General features: G+C 51.9%; 1 protein-coding gene across 1 annotated transcript in view; it reads left to right on the plus strand.

The window, feature by feature from the left end:
• BUD13 (BUD13 spliceosome associated protein) overlaps positions 1-19206 on the plus strand; it is a 274914-nt gene that overhangs the window by 153794 nt on the left and 101914 nt on the right. Inside the window, exon 11 of the transcript XR_015241331.1 lies at positions 299-376. The gene's annotated coding sequence lies outside the window, so the exon portion shown is untranslated. The remainder of the gene's footprint in view (positions 1-298; positions 377-19206) is intronic.

Genomic DNA, 19206 nt, shown 5'->3' on the forward strand with positions numbered 1-19206 from the left:
CAGACCACCAGCAAGGCCCATCATCCCCTGGAGAGTCTTCCTGATGGGCCACCTCTCTCTCCTACCACCCCCTGCCTGACCCAGGAAACCCTAACCCTGGGCTATTCTCAGGTGAATGGCAGAGCGATGCCGTGTGCTGGCGGCCCCGCCTCTGGCCCTGATTTTTAAGAAGGGGAGGGGAAAAAATAACAGAAGGGAAAAAGTGAACATGAGTAATGGGCCTGGAATGAGGCATACGAGATAACACTGAATAATAATGCGTCAAAAACTACAAGATGTATTTTTTTTTATTTCCCAGTGGAGTTTCCATTGCGCTAATCCATCACTGTGGAGCAGGCAAGATTATGCTTCCCCAAAAAAACTCTGGGAGATAAATGTGAGTAAATTAGGGTTTATTATATTATTTGGGGTGATATAATTTCCAAGCAGGCCCTTATTAAATTACTTCCTCTGGTGCTGACACCTCGTGCCTGGGTTTCTGCACCTTCCCTTCACTCCCCCGTCTGAAGCTGCTTTGTATTTTAATGCTTCTCATCGTCTCTTTTGTGGGGGCGGGGTGCCAGTGGAGAGAGCTGGAAGGAGTGCTGAGTCACTGTTGTCAGGCTGACTTTCTTCCTTGCCAGACTTCCCATCACTGTAGAACCACAAACGCCTGTAACATCGATGCTGGAAAAAAATATAGGGATACCCAGTCTACACCCGCATTTTATAGAGGGAGAAACTGAGGCCCAAGTAAGAAAAGTGAGCTGCTTGGGTCAAATGGGTAGGGACACAGTTGGGACTGGCACACCATGTGCTGACTCCCAGCCCAGTGCTCATTCTTTGTGTGGGGTCTTTATGTGCCCATCAGTCTTTTTGGTGAAGGACAGCTGTAAGCCCAACAAGAGAAGCACGTGGACTTTAAGAGTCTTGGTTGTCCACTGTTGAATCCTCCCAGTGACCCAAAGGAGATCTGAGAGAGGACCTGTGATCTAGTCCTGGGTGACCACAAAAAGGCTGTGTGAGCTTAGGCAAGTGACTTCACCTCTCTGAGCTTTTATAGTAAGTATACCATCTTTATACGAAAAGGCGTGGAAGAGCTTAGTGGTTTTCAGACTACGTTTTCAGCAGTGGAATTCTGTTTTGGAAGCGTATTTGGAACTCTAACATATAAAACATTAAATGCAGAATTACTCTGACTGAAGAAGCAGCCTGGGCTTGGATGACCCTCCCCTCAGGTTGCTTCCATCTTTCCCCTACCTGGTCTGACACTGCTGGGCCCAGCTTCAGCATCTTACCCTGATTTTGCCCCATAGCGCTCTCCTGCCACTCTCACCAAGTCCTGCCCAATCTCCAAAGATGCACGCCAGTGTCCCTTGCGGCCTTGAGGGTCTCTGATCAAACTCCACAAGACCCATCCACAAAGCCTGAGCGCGTGGTGCCAACACACGATTCTGCGGAAATGAGCCTTGGGGCTATGCCATTTATTAGCTGTATCACCTGGAGCAAGTTATTACTTTTGATCTGAGTCTATCTCATCATCTTTGAAATGGGCTAATAAAATAATCTTGACCTCAGAAGGCAGTGAGGTTTAAATGAGAAAATACATGTAAGAGACTTAGCATGGTTCCTGGCATGCTGTAAATTATAGCGATCGTTATTTTCATTATAAATACTACCACTGTGGTGTTTTTGTTTTATATTCTTTTTTGGTGAGGCATATGCAGGGGCTTATTACAGTACACAATAGATGCTTAACAAAAGGATAAATGGTACCTGTCATTAAAATTTTTTTTTAATGTTTATTTTTGAGAGACAGAGACAGTGGGAGCAGGAGAGGGGCAGAGAGAGACGGAGACACAGAATCTGAAGCAGTCTCCAGGCTCCAAGCTGTCAGCACAGAGCCCGATGCAGGCTCGAACCCACAAACTGTGAGATCATGACCTGAGCTGAAGTCCCACGTTTAATTGATTGAGCCACCCAGGCACCCCAGTAACTGTCATTTTTATTAGCTATCATGATAGCAGGCACCATGGGGAACCTAATGGTAGATACCCTCTTGTCTCCACTCTCACGGGACTCCCAAGTTCTGCTCGTCCACCTGGATAGGAGCGTTAATGCTGCCCTGGCGGGGGCCTGGGCTTCAGGAGACGTCACTGGGGAGCCTGGAGGAGCACATCATAAGCACCAGCAGAGGGGATCGGCAAAGGCTTCTGAGGGAAGGACCGATCTTCTTGAGACACAGCACATCACGCAAACAGGGTCATTTAGAGCGACACCTGCGAACTGACAGACACAGGGAGTAATGGTGGCTGCCTGGGACTGTGGGGAGCGGGGGTGGGGAAGTAGGGTTCCATAGGTACAGAGCTGTTTTGCAAGATAAAACCTGTTCTGGAGATTGGTAACACAGCAACACACATGTATTTGACACCACTGACCTGTACATTAAACACAGTTAAGATGGTAAATTTCATGTTATGTGGGTTTAACCACCATTAAAAATTAAAAAAAGAAAATCATGGGGGGGGTGGGTAAAAACCCAACAAGAACGCCTACAACACCGATTTCTGACTTCCCGGTCCCGTAGGCCAGAAGTCTGGTGTGGCTCAGAGGCTCCATAAGTGTGACCTCAAGGTATTGGCCAGGCTGTGTTCTCGTCTGGATTTCTCGGAAAAATCCGCTTCTGAGCTCATTCAGGTTGTTGGCAGCGGTGGGCCGAGGCCCCGTTTTCTTGCCGGCTGCTGGCTGGTGGTCACTTTCAGCACCCCCAGGCTGCTCTCACGTGCTATATGCGGGGTCCCCCTCCACCTTCAGGCCAGCAGTAGCGTGTTGCATTGTCATGCTTCTGCTCTCTCTGGCATCCCTTCTGTGACCAGCGGGAGAAGCTCTCTTTTGAAAGGGCACGGCGATTAGGTCAGGCCACCTGAATAATCTCTGTGTCTTAAGGACAGTGATTTGGGACTTTAAATGTATCTGTGAGATTCCTGACAACAATACCTCGCTTAGTGTTCGAATTATCTGCGGAGGGGAACTTGGGAGTGATTTTAGAATTTTGCCCACCTTGGCAGGCATCTTCCAAATGGGGATGGAAGGAGAGACAGGATTTCCGAGGGTGAAGAGGGGCGTTCTGGGGGGAGGGCTCCAGAACAAGGAGGGTGAGGAGGAACCCTTGGGGCTGGACTGTGTCTGTAGGGTGGGAGAGGCAGGGCTGGCGGGTGTGTGGTGCCCAGACCCTCCCGTGAACTGTGGGCTCTGTGGACCAGAGTCGCCTGGGAAGTAGAAGAGATGTTCCTCTTTGCTTGGTTCCTTTCTCCTTTCATTCTGTTGTTCTTCACCTGTTTTGTAAGTATCACGGAGTACCTACTGCGTGCCAGGCCTGTGCTGGATTCTGAGGACACAGCGGTGCGCAAAGTGGGCATGCCCCTCCCCGCTATGTGCTCTCCAGAGAGGAGAGACAAGCCAAGAGGGGCTTCCCATGCAGAGGGGAGTGTAGCGTCAGGGGAGGCATTGGAAGGCCCCTCGCCCCATGGCCCAGTTTAGAGCGGATGGAGCAGGAGCTGCTTGCCTGCATCGGAAGCTGGAGGAGTGACGGAGACCCCGTGAAGAGCCATCTCGGGGTGCTTGCCCAGGACCCTTCTGCCTTTTGCCAGAAGAAGGGCTGCACTGGCCCTGTGAGGACCCCCACATGGGTCTGAGACACACCGTTCTGGGGGAAGGAGGACGCGGAAGGAAGTGCAAAACTGTTTGATCAGAGTCTGGCCCCTGGGAAAGAGCTAAGTGTCTTTTTGCTGGCAGCTGCAGCAAAAGGTGCAATCACTGGAAGGTGGCATTTCGCATTCAAATTGTTCCCATCAGCCAGTGACATTTTCTTGTTCCTTCTGGTCGGGAGGCCTTTCAGTGCCACAGACTCAAATGACTCAGGAGTCAGAATTTCTTTCCCTCTGGGGGAGAAACCAGTGCAGTCACCCTGGGGTGGACATACACATTAGCAGAGGTTACAAAAGCAGATGAACGAGTGACGCAGCCAGGACCAAGGGGTGTGTGTGAGGACACGGGAGAAAGCAAAGTGCACGTCCGTGTCCTGTGCGTCCGAACCATTTGGCGTCTGTGAGCATGGCGTGTCCCCTCAAGTGCACTCATTGCCACGGACAGAAAGGCGCACAGTTGGGTCTGTGTGTGAGTGTGCACGCCGAGGAAAGAGGCGAGCGGGTGTGCATGAGAGCGTGTACGTGCGTGGGTGCAGATAAGCCCCTGTCGGTGCCCGGGCGTGTGTGTGGCTGTGCAGTTTATGGCAGGCTATGGCGTGGTCGGTTTCAGGGGTGGCTGGCAGCTGACCTGCCCCCTTGACTCAACCCTCCCCTACCCACAGTCTTCCCATCTTGGTGAGGGGCCCCACCGCACGCCCTGCTGCCAAGCCCCAAGCCTGGGGGTCCTTGTCTCCCTTGCTTTCCTCTCAAGTTCAAATTTCTCTTCTTGAGATAGACCTTTTGTGACCAGTTCAGCCAAAATAGCTCCTTTGGGTCCTCTGCAGGTATCGTCCATTGCAGCACACGCTCCTTTCCTTTATGGCATTAACTTACTTTGCTGTGTTTGTTTACATGATGGTGCCCTTCCATCCTTCCACAATGCAGTTCCCCAGGAGCAGGGGTCAGCTTTCATGTTCACTTCTGTGTACGCAGTAGGCACGCAGTAAATGCTCTGTAGAATGAGTGATGAATGACTTGTTTCCTTGTGTTGCCCCAGGGCTGATGTGGGCCTTAGAGGCATTGTTTCAGTGCAAAGACAGTGTGACACAGAACAAATTGGCATTCAAGGGAGTGAGTTCCTTGTCCCTGGAAGCATTCCAGTAGAGCCTGAGTGAATGCTGTTAGCTTTCCACACCCACAGATTACCACCTAAGTGCCATGTTGTGGGACACAAGGGTCGTCAAGAACTGGTCATGTTTTTTTTTTTTAATTTTTTTTTTTTAACGTTTATTTATTTTTGAGACAGAGACAGAGCATGAATAGGGGAGGTTCAGAGAGAGAGGGAGACACAGAATCTGAAACAGGCTCCAGGCTCTGAGCTGTCAGCACAGAGCCCGACGTGGGACTCGAACTCACGGACCGTGAGATAATGACCTGAGCCGAAGTCAGACGCTTAACTGACCAAGCCACACGCCCCGAACTGGTCATGTTTTTAAAAATCTATTTATTTTGAGAGAGAGAGGGGGAGAGTACAAGCAGGGGAGGGATAGAGAGAGGGAGAGAGAGAATCCCAAGCAGACCCTGCGCAGTGTGGAGCCCAAAGCAGGGCTCCATTTCATGAACTGTGAGATCGTAACCTGAGCTGAAATCAAGAGTCAGTTGCTAACCCGAGCCACCCAGGTGCCCCAAGAACTGGTCACATTTTACCTCCCCAGCCTCACACCTCCTGTCTGCACATGTTGTTATCATGGCCCAGAAGGCCCTTCCTTTCTTCCTTGATGGAAACTCATTCTCATCCTTGTAGCCTGCGCTTGAGTATTCCTGCTCTATGCAGTTGTCTTTGACTCTCCAGACAGAACCAAGTCTCTGATGCTTTGTCCCTGCTCCTGGGGCCCTTCTGCATGGGCCTCCTAGCCTGACCCCTTTGGTGTGTTTGCTTTGCACCCCTGCAGTAGACCCAAACTTCTCACAGGCTTATAGCTTGGCATCCCTAGGGCCCATAGTGGGAGGTCTGGCAGGAAAGTGAAAGGTGCAGGTGCAATAAATGTATCTTCTATTCTCTGCTCACTCCCTGCGGTCCCTCTGATTTTGTGGACACCAGAGGTTGGTCCTTTCTCATAACTCCTGGGCTCAGCTTGAGAGCCTCTGATGCCCGCAAGAGAAGTCAGTAACCAGATGACTATCCAGACCCCGGGAGAGCCAGTGACAGGTGGGGTACCTTCCCCAAGCCTGGGTCCCTGGGCAGAGGGACTTGAACTCAGGTCACCAAGGAAGCTCACAAAGCTCCTCCCTAATAGGGCCTGAATGGATTGTTCTGGGGAGACCCCGGGAAGAGACAACACTTTCTGAGAGGCCAGGGCTGGGTGAGGATGGAAAACTCGAGCTCCGCAGATCCCTCTCTCAGTGTGCATTCCACCAGAGATGCAGAGAGCATAGGAACAGTGGCAGAGGGCCAGGCCAGCTTGGGCTGGTCTGTGCTGAGCCTCTGCAGCAGCCTGGGCCACCTGAGGCAGGATGCCAGTCTCGGAGCAGGCTGGGCTTGTGGGTGTGCAGGGGCAGCAGAGAGCCCTGGGGAGGCACCGAGGGGCAACGCCTTGAACCTGAAGTTGGAAGCTCGGGGTCCATTCTGGCTGTACGGCTTCCTAAGCACACAGCCTAGGACCCATCCTAGCCTCGGCTTTCTCATCTGCAACGTGTTGTGCATCGTCTCATTTAATCTTCACAGCATCTCTCTGCGGTAAGCACTCTTACATTTCCTATTTTACAGAGGAGGAAACCGAGGCTTATGCCAAATAATTGGCACCTAGCCATGTTGTTAGGCAGTGCTGGGGTTCAAAGCTGTGCCCTGGCTAGCTGTGCAGCACAAGTCCTCAGCCACTATGTCACCCCGCCTTACGGTTTCTGCCACACCTCGCTCCTAGGATGAGGGTGAACATCTGGCAGTGTGGGAGGCTCATGTGTGAGCAGGTTCACGTGTAGGACCATGGCTGTGTGGCCTGGGCTCAGGGCAGCCCCTTTTCCCGGACACGGCTCCCTTCCCCCACTCGGCTCTCACTTGTCCACCCCTGGGGGGCAGGTGCAGGCTGGTGCCCTCTCTGCCTGCTTCGGCTGCTGCTAAACTTTACACTGGGCTCTGTCATTAGCCCAACAACAAGCTCCCTGTTTGACTAGCCCTGTCCAAATTTGCTCGGCGCGAGCAGGAGCCCATGGTAAGTAAACGGTTTTCTGTTGATATTTGAGCACTAATGAAGAGGCAGCGAGCGGGCCCATTAATAACTGAGGAGATGATTGTGTTTGCAGAAGGCCTGTATACAGCGTGTCCGCCTGCCCAGACAGGGCCCGCCTCCTTATTGATTTCCCAATAAGCCGCAGTGTTCTTGTTCTCAGCACAGGCAGGAGGCATACCCTGTGCGGTCCCAGGGTTGGATCTCCTGTGCCTGGGTGCTGCGACCCCACAGAGGCTCCTGGCCTGGCTCTCAGGTGAGGGTGGGGGCTTCATTGATTCCCCATTCATTCATTAACCATGCATGGATCAAGCATCTTTTATGCACAGCTCACTCTGCCAGTAGTCAAGTGCCTACCCACACCTGGAAACAGAGCCTGCCCTTGACCTTACTGGAGGGCTTGGTCCCTGATCCCTTTGGACAGACATACGGGTAAAAGCTGATTCTCTGTGGACCTCTGATCATGCACCTTATCACCATATGCTGCCCATCAGAGCCCTCTACCCTCATCTTGAACTGTCCAGTTGCCTGATCTGTGAGGGAAGATGTCCCTCTGGCTGGCCTTGGAGTGGTGTCTTTCCTCCACATGTTTTCCTTTAGCACTGAGATCCAACAGGCTCAGCTTGGGAATTTCTAGTTTCAGATAGGATAGTTAGTTATGGAGAAGGGCTATAGGGCATGGCTGGAGGCCTGCTCATCCTCCCTGCTGGGAACCTTCCAGATTCTGACCTCTCCAGGGAATTTCCAGGGCCAGGACTTGAAGAGGGTCTCCCTGTCCTCCAGCCTGCGCCTGCTTTGGGGCAATTTATGGCCTGTCTTGAAGGCGACAACAAGATGACCAAGGCAGTATCCTATCTGATGAGCTCAGTCTGGTAGATGAGGCTGACCTATAAACAAATACTTGGAGAAAAAAATTATACTATACTGAGAGCATATACTGAGGGCCATAGGAGCAGAAAGGAGGGTGCTAGAAGGCAAGGAGGACTTCTCAGAGGAGGTGACATTTAAGCAGTTTCCTTGAGGCTGGGGAGGGCTTAGAGAAGCCACAGTGACTGCTTCCGTGGGTGAGGAAGGAAAAGCATGGGATCTGCCAGATCCAGATTTGTGTCCCCTGACCAGGATGGATTTTTGGTGGAAGGATTTTGTCGGGCAGGTCCTTGAGTTGGAATTGGGGTGTTGGGTTGGGCTTGGAGTGAGATACCCCTGGAAAAACATCCTCCCAGACTGGGTGTTAGCTTCCACAGCTTTCCCCCCCATTAGAATATTCGTGAGAGAAGATGAAGTAAGGTGTGGGCGTGGGAGTCAGGCCGCTCACACTCTCCTCTTAGCCTGGCCATTAACTGGGAGAAGTTACTTCACCTCTTGGAGTCTTCGTTTCCTGCAATGTCAAACAGAGCGGATAATACATGCCTCCCCAAAAGGGGAGAATCGCTTGGGGTAAGAGAATAAAAAGTGCTGTAGAGAAAAGCAGCACAGTGCTGGGAGGCCTCAGTAAACCAAGAAACACCACCAAAGCACCTGTGTTTAACTTGGTCCCTAGGTGAGGCACATATCTTATGCACTACACGCCATATCAGTCTTCTCTTGTTGTGGCCCAGCATTGAGGGGTGGTGGGTAGGTGTAAAGCCCATCAACAGACACCAACAAAAAAATGATACTGGCAGGATCCCAGGGCCAGACTATGATGCCCGGGACCAGGGATGTGAACCAGAAGGACTGAGGAGGATGCCTGAACTTGTCCTAAGGAAGCCAGCCTTGCACTGTGTCCCCTCTCCCAAGGACACAGAGGCCCCTGGCAGGCTGCTGGCTTGAGTGCTTTCTACCAGAGGGACCCGAGCGCCTGGTCAATGGGGGCAATTCAGAGTCCCCTTAGGGGTCTGGAAGAGTTCTGAGGAGTGAGATTCCAGCCTACTGGACCTGCTCCCTCAGCCTTTCATTCTGGTCCTGAACTGCCTCCCTTTTCCACTCTCATCTTTGCGATCTGCATGATCCTGGGGCCGCAGAGGGGCAGCCCATCTGCTGGCTGGGATCTCCAGATTAGTGGGTGTCTTTGACCAGGTTCTAATGGGGAGAGACAAGATACTGGCAATAGCGATCTCATTTCTGCCCCCCTCACTGCCACACTGCCGTGTACTACTTATTGTTGCTCACTGAGAGCTGGAAAGAACGAACCCCAGCTCCCCTGTCAACTCCTGGCAGGGTTAGCACAGCTGGCTGAAATGGCAGGTACCCCCATGTGCGGCCAAACCCCTGGGGTCCTGGCTGCCGATGTGGGACTGGATATTGGGATGAGTCAGCTCTGGAATCTCTGGTCCTAACCACCTTCTTCTGGAAACTGGAGAGGAGTGCTAGAATGAAGGGAAGGATCTGAGTCATGGCTGGAATCTTCACCCAGGTGGCACGGGGTGGCCAAGCTTGCATGTAGGCGACGGTGCTGCCTCTCACAGGGGAGCTGTTTGTGGACGCGGAACCATGAATTCTGCGAGTCTTGCAGCTCTGGCTCACTGCCCTGGAACGAGCATATGGCCACACGGGAGGAATTGTTTCTCCCTCCCTCCACATCTTGCTGTGTCCCCCTATATGGAGCCGCAGCTCCCTGGCGGCAGTCACAAGAGTTGCTTCTGTTCTTACTCTGTGCTTGCAGTCCCTTCCTGTCTCTACGTGAGTTGATGGGATGGGAAGAGGGGCCCGCACCAGAGTGGCCTGGGCAACCTTCCTGTCTCTCCCCCCAGGGCTGCCCTGTCTGCAAGGCGCCTGCATTCCTCTTGTGCTTGTCGGGGTGGAGGCTGCCCTGGGGGGAAAGGACCTGCAGGTCTGAGTGCAAAGTCCAGTTCCAAGCAAAAGTATGAAGAGCCCAACTGTGGATGTAGATCCAAGCTTTGCTCGCCAACCCAGCCTTCCTGGCAATTTTCTGTCCCTGTGGAGGGGACTGCTATTTGAGCCAGGCAGCAGAGGAGGGACAAGCTGGACTGGGGGACAGAGCACCATGGGGGCAGAAGGTGGCATGGGCAAAGTGGCCCAGAGAAAGAGCACTAGACAACAAGCCAGTAGGAGAGGATGGAGGCAGACTCTGGATGCCTCGGATGCCAAGCTGAAGACTTTGAACTTTCTCAGACAGATGTAGGGGTGGGGGGTGCGCACAAAGTTTATGTCAAGGCATTACAAATCCCAGAATTGTAGGGATCTGGAAACATGGCTACAGATTTAGTGGGGAGAGTAAGGTGTCACGAGGAACCTGAGGAACCCGAGGGTTTCAAATTCCATTGCGGGGGAGGTGTGGACGGCATGCTGAGAAGTGAGGAGCTGGGAAGGAAAGAGGAGGGGTTGTCTGGGGACAGAAGAACAAGGACGCCAGGAGAAAAGGTGTGGTGAGAGAGCAGGACTGGAGATACAGCCAATGAGGACACTTCCACATGCTCCTCGAGGGCAGAAAGAAGAGGCAGGAAGCAGCAAGCGGGAAATGCCCAGAAGGATGGGAGCCTCAGAAAGCAGACAGTAGTCCCAGTGAAATTGAGGACTGGACGTGCTTTGCATGGAGCAAGGGAGGGGGCACCCAGAATTGAACTTAAGCAGAAAGAGGTCCTTCCAAAGTGAGAAACGCCACTCAGAAGTCAGAGAGGATAAGGACCAAGGACAGCTCCTAGACGTGGTCATTGGGGGGTGGAGACAAAGGGTTAGTTTGACAGGGATGCACTCCAGCTCACTCCCTGCTAGACTGGGGTGAACTCACATTGCCTGGTAAATTTGCATCTGGTTCCCATGGTGAAGCTCAAGTTCCTTACGGCGGCGGGTTTGAATCTGTCATGTCCTGCATGTCTTGTGGCACTCCAGTCCAGCCGGGCATCTCCTTGTCTTTTCCATATCTTGCTACGCTTTTGCGTAGCGTATTCCAGTGTCTGGAATAACCTCCTGCCTCTTCTCCCATTGATAACTCCTGCCCATTGTTAAAGACCCCACTCGTAGGTCACCTCCTCTAGAAAGCTTTCCAGGGTGTCCACTCTTTCCTCGGGCAGCATATTGTGGACTTTGTTGGTAGTTTACCCATGAAAATTCACGGACAGATTCTCATTTTGTTTGGGCACTCACCACTCTCCCCAGTGGCTTTAGGGGAAGCTGACTCCCTGTGAGTCTCAGGCCTCAGGGATGAGTCTGTTTTGTTTTTTTTTTTTTTTTTTTTTTGTTGTTGTTGTTCAGTTCATTCATTTTGAGGGAGATAGAGACAGCATGAGTGGGGGAGGGGCAGAGAGAGAGAGAGAATCCCAAGAAGGCTCTCCACTGCCAGCTCAGAGCCCGATGCAGGGCTCAAACCCACGAAGCTGCGAGATCATGTCCTGAGCCGAAACCAAGAGTTAGACACTTAACTGACTGAGCCATCCAGGTACCCAGTACGATTGGTCTTAAATAAACCTAGTCCTTTTGTTAGTGACTGGTTCAGGTACATTGGGAATGTACCCCACATTTGGACCAATAAGACACACAAAAAGAAGTAGATGAAGGAGCTTCTGGAAAGTCTTCTTGCTTCTAGAAGAAAGCCACAGAAGAGAAAAGTCTCCCATTTCTTGTGTGCTGCACACTCTCAGATCTGGAAGGAGTGCCCTGAACTGCCTGGTCCTGTCACCAGACTAAAGATGAGACCAAGACCAGGGAGAGCACAGAGGACAGGCAGGGCAGAGGGAAGCCAGGTGCATAGTCGCACCATTGAGCCCTTGTGTGAGCCAGTTCTGGATCCTGCCTTAGCCCTCGACTTTATGCTGCAGAAAATAATACCCTTTCCTTATTATTTAAGTTATCTTGAATAAGTTTTTTTTGTGACTTGCAGCCCAAAATGTGCTAACAGATGCAGTTCCAATAGCACTTTTGGCCCCTCCATGATATCATATCGTGTTCCAGGCTGGGAGATTCTCACCAACAGGCTGCCATAGTCATAGCTCTGTCCCTGTTCCTTAGCACTGTGCCTCAGAATACCAGTCCAGAGGTGGATTGAGTAAGTGAATGGATGAACCCTAGGCTCATTGGACATACTCCTTAGGGTATCCTGCCTCAAAGTAGGCTTTATTTTCAGTTCCCTCCCTCCCAAAAAAGTGCCAGCTCCGTCACAAGCATTCTGTCCCCACTCCCTTCTTGGTATGGTTGACACGGAACAGAATAAACTTAAGCTCTGGGTACTCGTCTGATGCCATGCCGTGGGCTGGTATCAGAGCAGCAGCCACAGATCAGGACTCCTGGCTTTGAGGCTGGCACTTAACTCTGTGCCAGGAACCATGCTAAGGATGTAGAGTTAAGTGACAGACAGTCCTTTAGTCTCCAGACAGATAAAGGAGGAAACACAGGTGTAGGATCTATATAATCACAACTGGTATGAACTGCTGCATACTTGGGGCACAACGCACACCCACAATTTAAGGTCTGGTTGCCCAAGTGCGCACCTTCCTGATTAGCAATTAGTCTGAGATCTCTTGAAGTTCCCCCAAGCTCCTTGAATTTTTCAGTAACCCTGGGGGCTTCCTTGTTTTGGAAAGGGTGGTGCCCCTCCAAATGCCAGGCACGGAGAGAGCTGCAGCTGAGGGCCCAGCGCTACTGTGACTGACTGTGGCTTCTCATAGCTGATGAGAAGGGCCCACAGGCTCTTGTCCTCCAATCCTAAGGCCCCTGCCAGACCACAGTGGGGCTCCAAACTTGGTCTTCAAACCTTCAGCACCCACACAGTCAGCCATTGTTACCAAAAGTATAAACACTGCCCAAGGATCTCTGGGTCTGGAGGAACCACACGCATGGTTGGCCCAGACCAGCCCTCTCCTGTGCACTTTTGGGTCCTTGACTTGGGCCCTGGTCACTCACCGGGACACCCTCTTTCCTTAGGATAATTGTATTTTAGGGGTCTGGATTTTCCAGGCTGTTTGGTCCAGACACAGATCTCCCTGACCCATTTGGACTATTTCCAGTTTGGGGCTATTATGAATTGTGCTGCTGTGAACCTTCCTATACAAGCCTTTGTGTGGATACATGTTTTCTTTATAAGGTTTTGAAGTTTAAATAGGAGCTGACTAGGTTGTTAAAGCCAGAGGGAAACATTCCTGGCTGGGTACACATGTGAAAAAGCTCAGAAGATCAAAGTGCCTGCTGTATGCAGGTTAGTAGTTCAGTCTTGTAGGGGAGGAGAAAAATCTCTTTTCCTCTTTCCATCTTGGGTTCATTTCCTGAGGCCCTGAAAATTAGAATGACAAAAGGAGACAGACTAACAAGAGAAAAACTGGGGCGCTTGGTTTCATCTCAGGTCATGATCTCGTGGTTCGTTAGTTCAGGTCCTACATTGGGCTCTGTGCTGACAGTATGGAGTCTGCTTGGGATTCTCTGTCTCCTTCTCTCTCTGTCCCTCCCTCCCTCTCTCTTTCTCTCAAAAATAAATAAACATTAAAAAAAAAAGAAAAACAGAGTTTATTAACACATGTGTTTTGCATTACACGAGAGAACTCAGTGATGAATAACTCAAATGGGTAGTTAGAACTTGGGCTTATATAGCATCTTAACAAAGAACAATAAATTTGTAGAGAAGTGACAAGACAAAAAAACAGGGGTTTAGGCTGTTACTGGTGGCAGGCTGTGGGAAGGTAAATAATGTGGGGGAAACTAATGGAATATAAGGTGGTTTTAGCAAGATTTCTTATGTAGATTTCTCTGGTGCCTTCCTGTGCTGAAAAGAGTCTAGCGTTGTCATCATTGATTAACAGTCATCCTGCCCTTCCTAGTATAGAGGAGACCAAAAAGTTTGCCCTGTGTTTGCTTTTTAAAAATTGCCTTTAGTCCACGAGCATCTGGGTGGCTCAGTCGGTTAAGCATCCGACTTCGGCTCAGATCATGATCTCACAGTTCATGAGTGAGTTCAAGCCCTTTGTCAGCCTCTGTGCTGACAGCTCAGAGCCTGGAGCCTGCTTCAGATTCTGTGTCTCCCTCTCTCTCTACCCCTCCCCTGATCATGCTCTGTGTGTCTCTCTCAAAAACAAACATTAAAAAAATAATAAAATAAATTGCTTTCAGTCTAAAACAATCCTTCTGCCAGAGTGGCATGTTTTGAGGTAGCATCCTCTGAACCTTTCATATCTCAGGGGATTGGGATAGAGAGGTAGCAGGGGCTGGACCACTAAGACACTGTGAATGGGGGAGAAGTGTGTTGAGTTGCATCTTAAAGGCTGTAAGGAAACCAAGAGCATTCTATAGGAATCAGCATATGGTCAGATGTGCTTTGTGGAAAGATCACAGGCTTGTAGCACAGAGAATGGGCCAGCTAGAAAGGTGTTATAACTGACAGGTGAGAGATAAAAAAGTTCTAAACCTGGTCCTGGCTAGCGGTGGGGGTGGTTGGAGGGCGGATTGGATAGATTGAGGCTCTGTGTCTGCGTGTCCATGGGGAGGGCAGGATGTGGGGGCTGAGGGGGTAGCCTAGTGATTCAACCTTGCCTGCAGCCCCACGAACACCCCTTTCCCAGTGGGGAGGCAGCCCCCAGCTCTCTTCTCACGCACTCGTGTATGGCTCTCAAGGTTAGCACTATGGGGGTCAGCGCTGTCTAAATGTTGATTACAGAGACGGTGGGAGCTGCTCAGATTTCTAATTAAGATTAAAGAATGTACCTGGCTTATAAATGGTTCTCAGGAATGTATAATTTGATTAGCCTGTTTTCTCTGGGCGCTTTAATTTCTGGATTAGTGAACCTGGCCTCTGACGCCAGGTGGGGCCACTTGCTCACCATACACAAAGTTTGGGACCCTGCCGGCTATTAGGATGGGAGGTAGGTAGTTGGGGCAAGAGGCAGAGCAGAGCAAGCCTTGGGCAGAGGGGCACTTCTTCTCTTTCTTCTCATCTTCCTCCCTCTCTGCTTCTGGACAAGAAGGACGAATGCCCAGCTCGGGATCAAAAAGTGCCCAAATGTTGACTATAAAATAAATGTGCTCGCTTGGACCTCATTTACATTCATTTATTTCTCTCCAAAGGTGCCTGAGGCTGGGCCCTCCCACTCCTGAATCCGGTTCCTCTTCCCTCCCCCTTCCCGTTTTGAGCCCAGCCAGCTAATCCCCAGCAGGGCCCCCAGCAGGGCTGAGGTCTCTTTAGGGAGCATTGCCCCAGTGTCAGCCATAATCACCCGGCAGCTTTAGGGCTGTGTCAAAGGCCACCTCTTTCCACTGGGCCCTGGGCACTGCCAGTGAGGGGCCAGGCCGACTGTAGGAATCTGGCGGACAGGGGAAGTCATATCTCCCCTGCGGGAAGCATCCGAGGCTCCGGGGAAGTCACTCTTCCTTCACCCTCCTCATCATCCTGCCCCAGACTGCCTTATGACTTGTGACCCCTAGGCACTTTCCCTTCTGTGGATCTCTTCCACCATTAAAAATAAGTAAATAACTCTATTTTGTGACCACGTTGATATAAAGACAAATAAATTGATATTATATGTTAAAATTCTTTCTCTGGAAGCTCATTTGTTTTGTTGTGATTTTAAAAGAAATTAAAACACTTCTGATGGGCCTCAGATAAGGCAGCCCCCCAAAGCTCCCAGATGGCAGCATACCTCCCACCCACTGACCTAGTGACAAGTGGCAGGACTTGGGGCTCTGGCAAACCAGGTCTGCTCCATCCAGCAGAGGTCCTCAGGGGAAGCCTGTGTTCGTTCTGCCCTCAGGCCATCCCTAGCCTCTCCCTAGCCCCTCTGCACCCTGCTTCTGAAACCCAAGACACTCCTGTAGATGGCACCAAAGCTTTCCCAGCCCCCAACCAGGCCTGCCCCGGATGGCTCTCCTTTCCTGGGCCTCATTGTTTTCTGTCTGAGTGTCTGCCTTGCTCTTGGACTTGCACATGACTGACCTCTGGGGGTCTTGGTGCAATGCTCAGCTCCTGGGGGGTAGGCGTTCTGAGAGTGGCTTAGGGGGTGGGGAGTCTGTGGGGTGTTTAAAGAAGATTCTAGGGGCTCTCACCTAGACTTCTACATCAGACGGTCAGGTTGGAGTGGGGAATCTGCCCTGTAAGGGCCTCCTCAGGTCATTCCCTCCCCATGCACATGAATGTTGGAGGGCCCTGGTGTCAGGAAAGGGCATGAACTCTCCTTGCTCCTCCTTCCTTTTCCCAGGCCTCAGGCTGCTTGCGTCTGTTTCACCCCTGCACAGAATTCAACCAATGTCGTCAACCACAGTTGACGACAACCAATGTCGCCAACCACAGATAGGAATGATGGAGGAGGAAGGGAGAGGTGTAGTCCAATCGGTGCTTCGTGGAAATTAGAGTCTTCTTTCCAAGAGGGTAGGGATTGCCCTCTATCTGCCACTCCCACCCCCACCCATACAAGAGGCTTGTCTTTTCAGGCTTTTGTGGAAGAGGTCTAGAGGCTCAGATCCACCCACCAGCTTCTGAAGTTAACAGGAAACATCTCTGACAAAAATGCTTATTGATAGAAAAATGCTCAGTTTTAGGAAAGCAGCATAAGAAACAGTGAAGGCAAGAATTGCATGCATTTTTTTTAAAGATTTTATTTTTAAGGAATCTCTACACCCAATGTAGGGCTCAAACTCAAAACCCTGAGATTGAGGGTCACATGCTCTCCCGACTGAGCCAGCCAGGCCCCCCAGAATTGGATGCGTTTGAAGAAATGATTCTAGTTTCTCTAAGAAGGTGTGCTGGAAGGTAACTGCCCAGGATCTGGGGAGGGCACCCATGGGCTCCTTCCTCAGCATGGCCACTAACCAGTTAGGGTGTGATCTAGACCAAATCCCTTGATGCCCCTGTGGCTCCTCAGGACCTACTAAAAAAACAATGTGTGTTTCAGCATTTTGAAAATGATAGTGAACTCTGCACATCATTATTATTTTTCCAAGTATTTTGGTGGTTATTTTAAGGGGAACAATGTAGAAGAAACTGAGCCCTAGAGAAGTTTGGAGACTGGAGTTTGGCTCTGCTCCCAGCTGGCTGTGTGATATGGAGACCCTTCACTGGTCTGGTCCTTATAATCATCATTCCATAAAGGGAGGAAGGACTGGTTGGGTTTTAGGACTTCCTGGGGCAGTCTAACTCGGATTCCAAGAGTGGGTTCTGCCAGAATTTCTGCTTGGTGTATCCAGAACCCCCTTGAGTTCAGTTTGGGCTTCCCTGACCTCCGAAGCCCTGGCCTGACCTTATAGGAGGTGGAGATTGGGCAGCAGGATCTCTGGTCAAGGGGGGCGTCGCTCTGGAGGCAGCCAGGGACAAATCCTGCAAGATTTGGGATGACAAATTGCTTAGGTCTCTGCAGCTTCAGTACTAGGAGGCCACCTTGTCCCATTTCCTGGGCAGACTCCTATGCGTCCAAAACATAAGGCTTCTCCCTCAGCGATGCCTTCCTGGGATGGATATATCTGCAGTTAGTTGTGCCTTGTACCCCGCTCTTTTTCCTTCCCCCGTCTCTGTCCTCGCCTCTTGGGGGCCTGGGAAAGGGATCGAGAACCAGGAGGGGTGGGGTGGAGTGTGGGGGCGGGTGGGGCGTAAGGACTGGCGGTCTTCCCCGCGCTTGGGGTCTCCGAGTCCCTCCCGGCCGCTGCCGAGCAGGCTGGCAAGGGGGATGCTCTAGGCTTCCCGCGCTGTGTGTTCGGGGAAGCGTGTTGGGACGGGGCTAATGATAATTAACACTTGGGGCGCGTTTTGTCTTCGAAGTGCTTTACAAACACGACCTAATTAGTCCGCGGGGAAGAGCGGCGCCACCGAAACGCTTGCTTGCTTTATTATTCATTTCTATACCGGCTGGAGGACGCAGCTCCGCTCGAGTGTTGGCGCAACACTCGATGCATTGGCTAACAGGCTTGGCCTCCCAGACCCTTCCCCCAGACCCAGACCCAGCTCTTAGGGTAGGGTGGGGTGGGGTTGGGGCGGGGGCGCCGCAAGGCCAAGTGCGACTCCGCCCAGTTCAGCCTCTTTTCACGCATCTCCTTTAATCTCTGCCGCACTCTGGAAAAATTTGTAGGCTCTGGGGCTCAGGAGGTTAAGCGACTTGTCCAAGACCACACAGCCCATAGCAAGGCACTGAAACTCAAACCCAGCCCCGGAATCCCATGGCTCCAGGTCTTCTCCACCTCCCAGGGCGCCTCAAAGGCCCAGCGCAGCTAGGTTCCGGGCATCCCGCGGGGGATCGCAGCCTCTGGGCGCAGTGGCGAAGGCGGGCGAAGGCTGGTGGCTGGCGGCGGTGCGCGCGCACTTCCCGGGCCGGCCGAAACTGTTGCCAGAGCAAAGCTCCTTGCTACACCTGAGCGGGGGACAGATGTGCATCAATATTTATTCGGAACTCCCAGGAAACCTGGATGAAGTGTAATTATCTCAGCTCAATCAGCTCGGATTAGCATAACATCAAGTCACCCAGCAGACGAAGGGTTTGATTTCGGGGATCAAAGCGCCGCGCTGTAGCCGCTGATTAATCGGGGAGAAGAGAGCGGCGAGAAGAAAGCTGTGCGGGCTCCGCGAGTCGCAGCTGCACCGCTTTGATGCGCGGATTGTGCCAAGTTAACTTTCCCGACTTTCCCGGCCGGCTCGGCACTCGCCCCTGCCGCTTCCCAGACCCGTTGCGCCCGCCGGGGCTCCGGGCTTCAGCGCCACCTCTCGGGCAGCAGGTCACGAGCTCCAACGCCAACCGCGACCCCTGCCCACCCTGAGGCGTGCTGTGAAGCGGGGTGCTTATCCGTGGATTTTCTGCTCGGAGGTGCAGGGCGCTACCGGGCTCTTTCCGCGGGGACTCTGGCCGGACTCGTGCAACGACCGCCACGTTCTCTTCGGGGAGCGCAGCACTGAACATTCTTCCGGCTGAGTGTCGGAGGGAAATGCCGGCCTTCAAGGCCTTCCCAGGCCGGCCCCAGCCAACCTTTCCCGCCCCACCTGCCAGGTGTCCACCCGCCACATAAAAAGTGCTCAGATTTTTTTAAAAAAAATTTTTTTAACGTTTATTTATTTTTGAGAGAGAGACAGAGCATGAACGGGGGAGGGTCAGAGAGAGAGGGAGACACAGAATCTGAAACAGGCTCCAGGTTCTGAGCTGTCAGCACAGAGCACGTCATGGGTCTCGAACTCACGGACCGTGAGATCATGACCTGAGCCAAAGATGGCCGCCTAACCGACCGAGCCACCCAGGCGCCCCAAAAAGTGCTCAGATTTTCTTAACTCGCCCCATTTTCTTGATGCTGTACCTTTGCACAATCTATTTCCCTTACCCGGATACCCTTCTGCCCCGTTTCCCTAACAGACTCTGACATCTTGAACACTCAGCCCAAACGCATCTTGCCTGACGCTTCCAGTCACTTCCTGAGCGAGGGCAGCCTCT

The sequence above is a fragment of the Puma concolor genome, chromosome D1, assembly GCF_028749965.1.
Source record: "Puma concolor isolate L17-30 chromosome D1, mPumCon1.1.hap2, whole genome shotgun sequence".
In the NCBI taxonomy this organism is placed as follows: domain Eukaryota; kingdom Metazoa; phylum Chordata; class Mammalia; order Carnivora; family Felidae; genus Puma; species Puma concolor.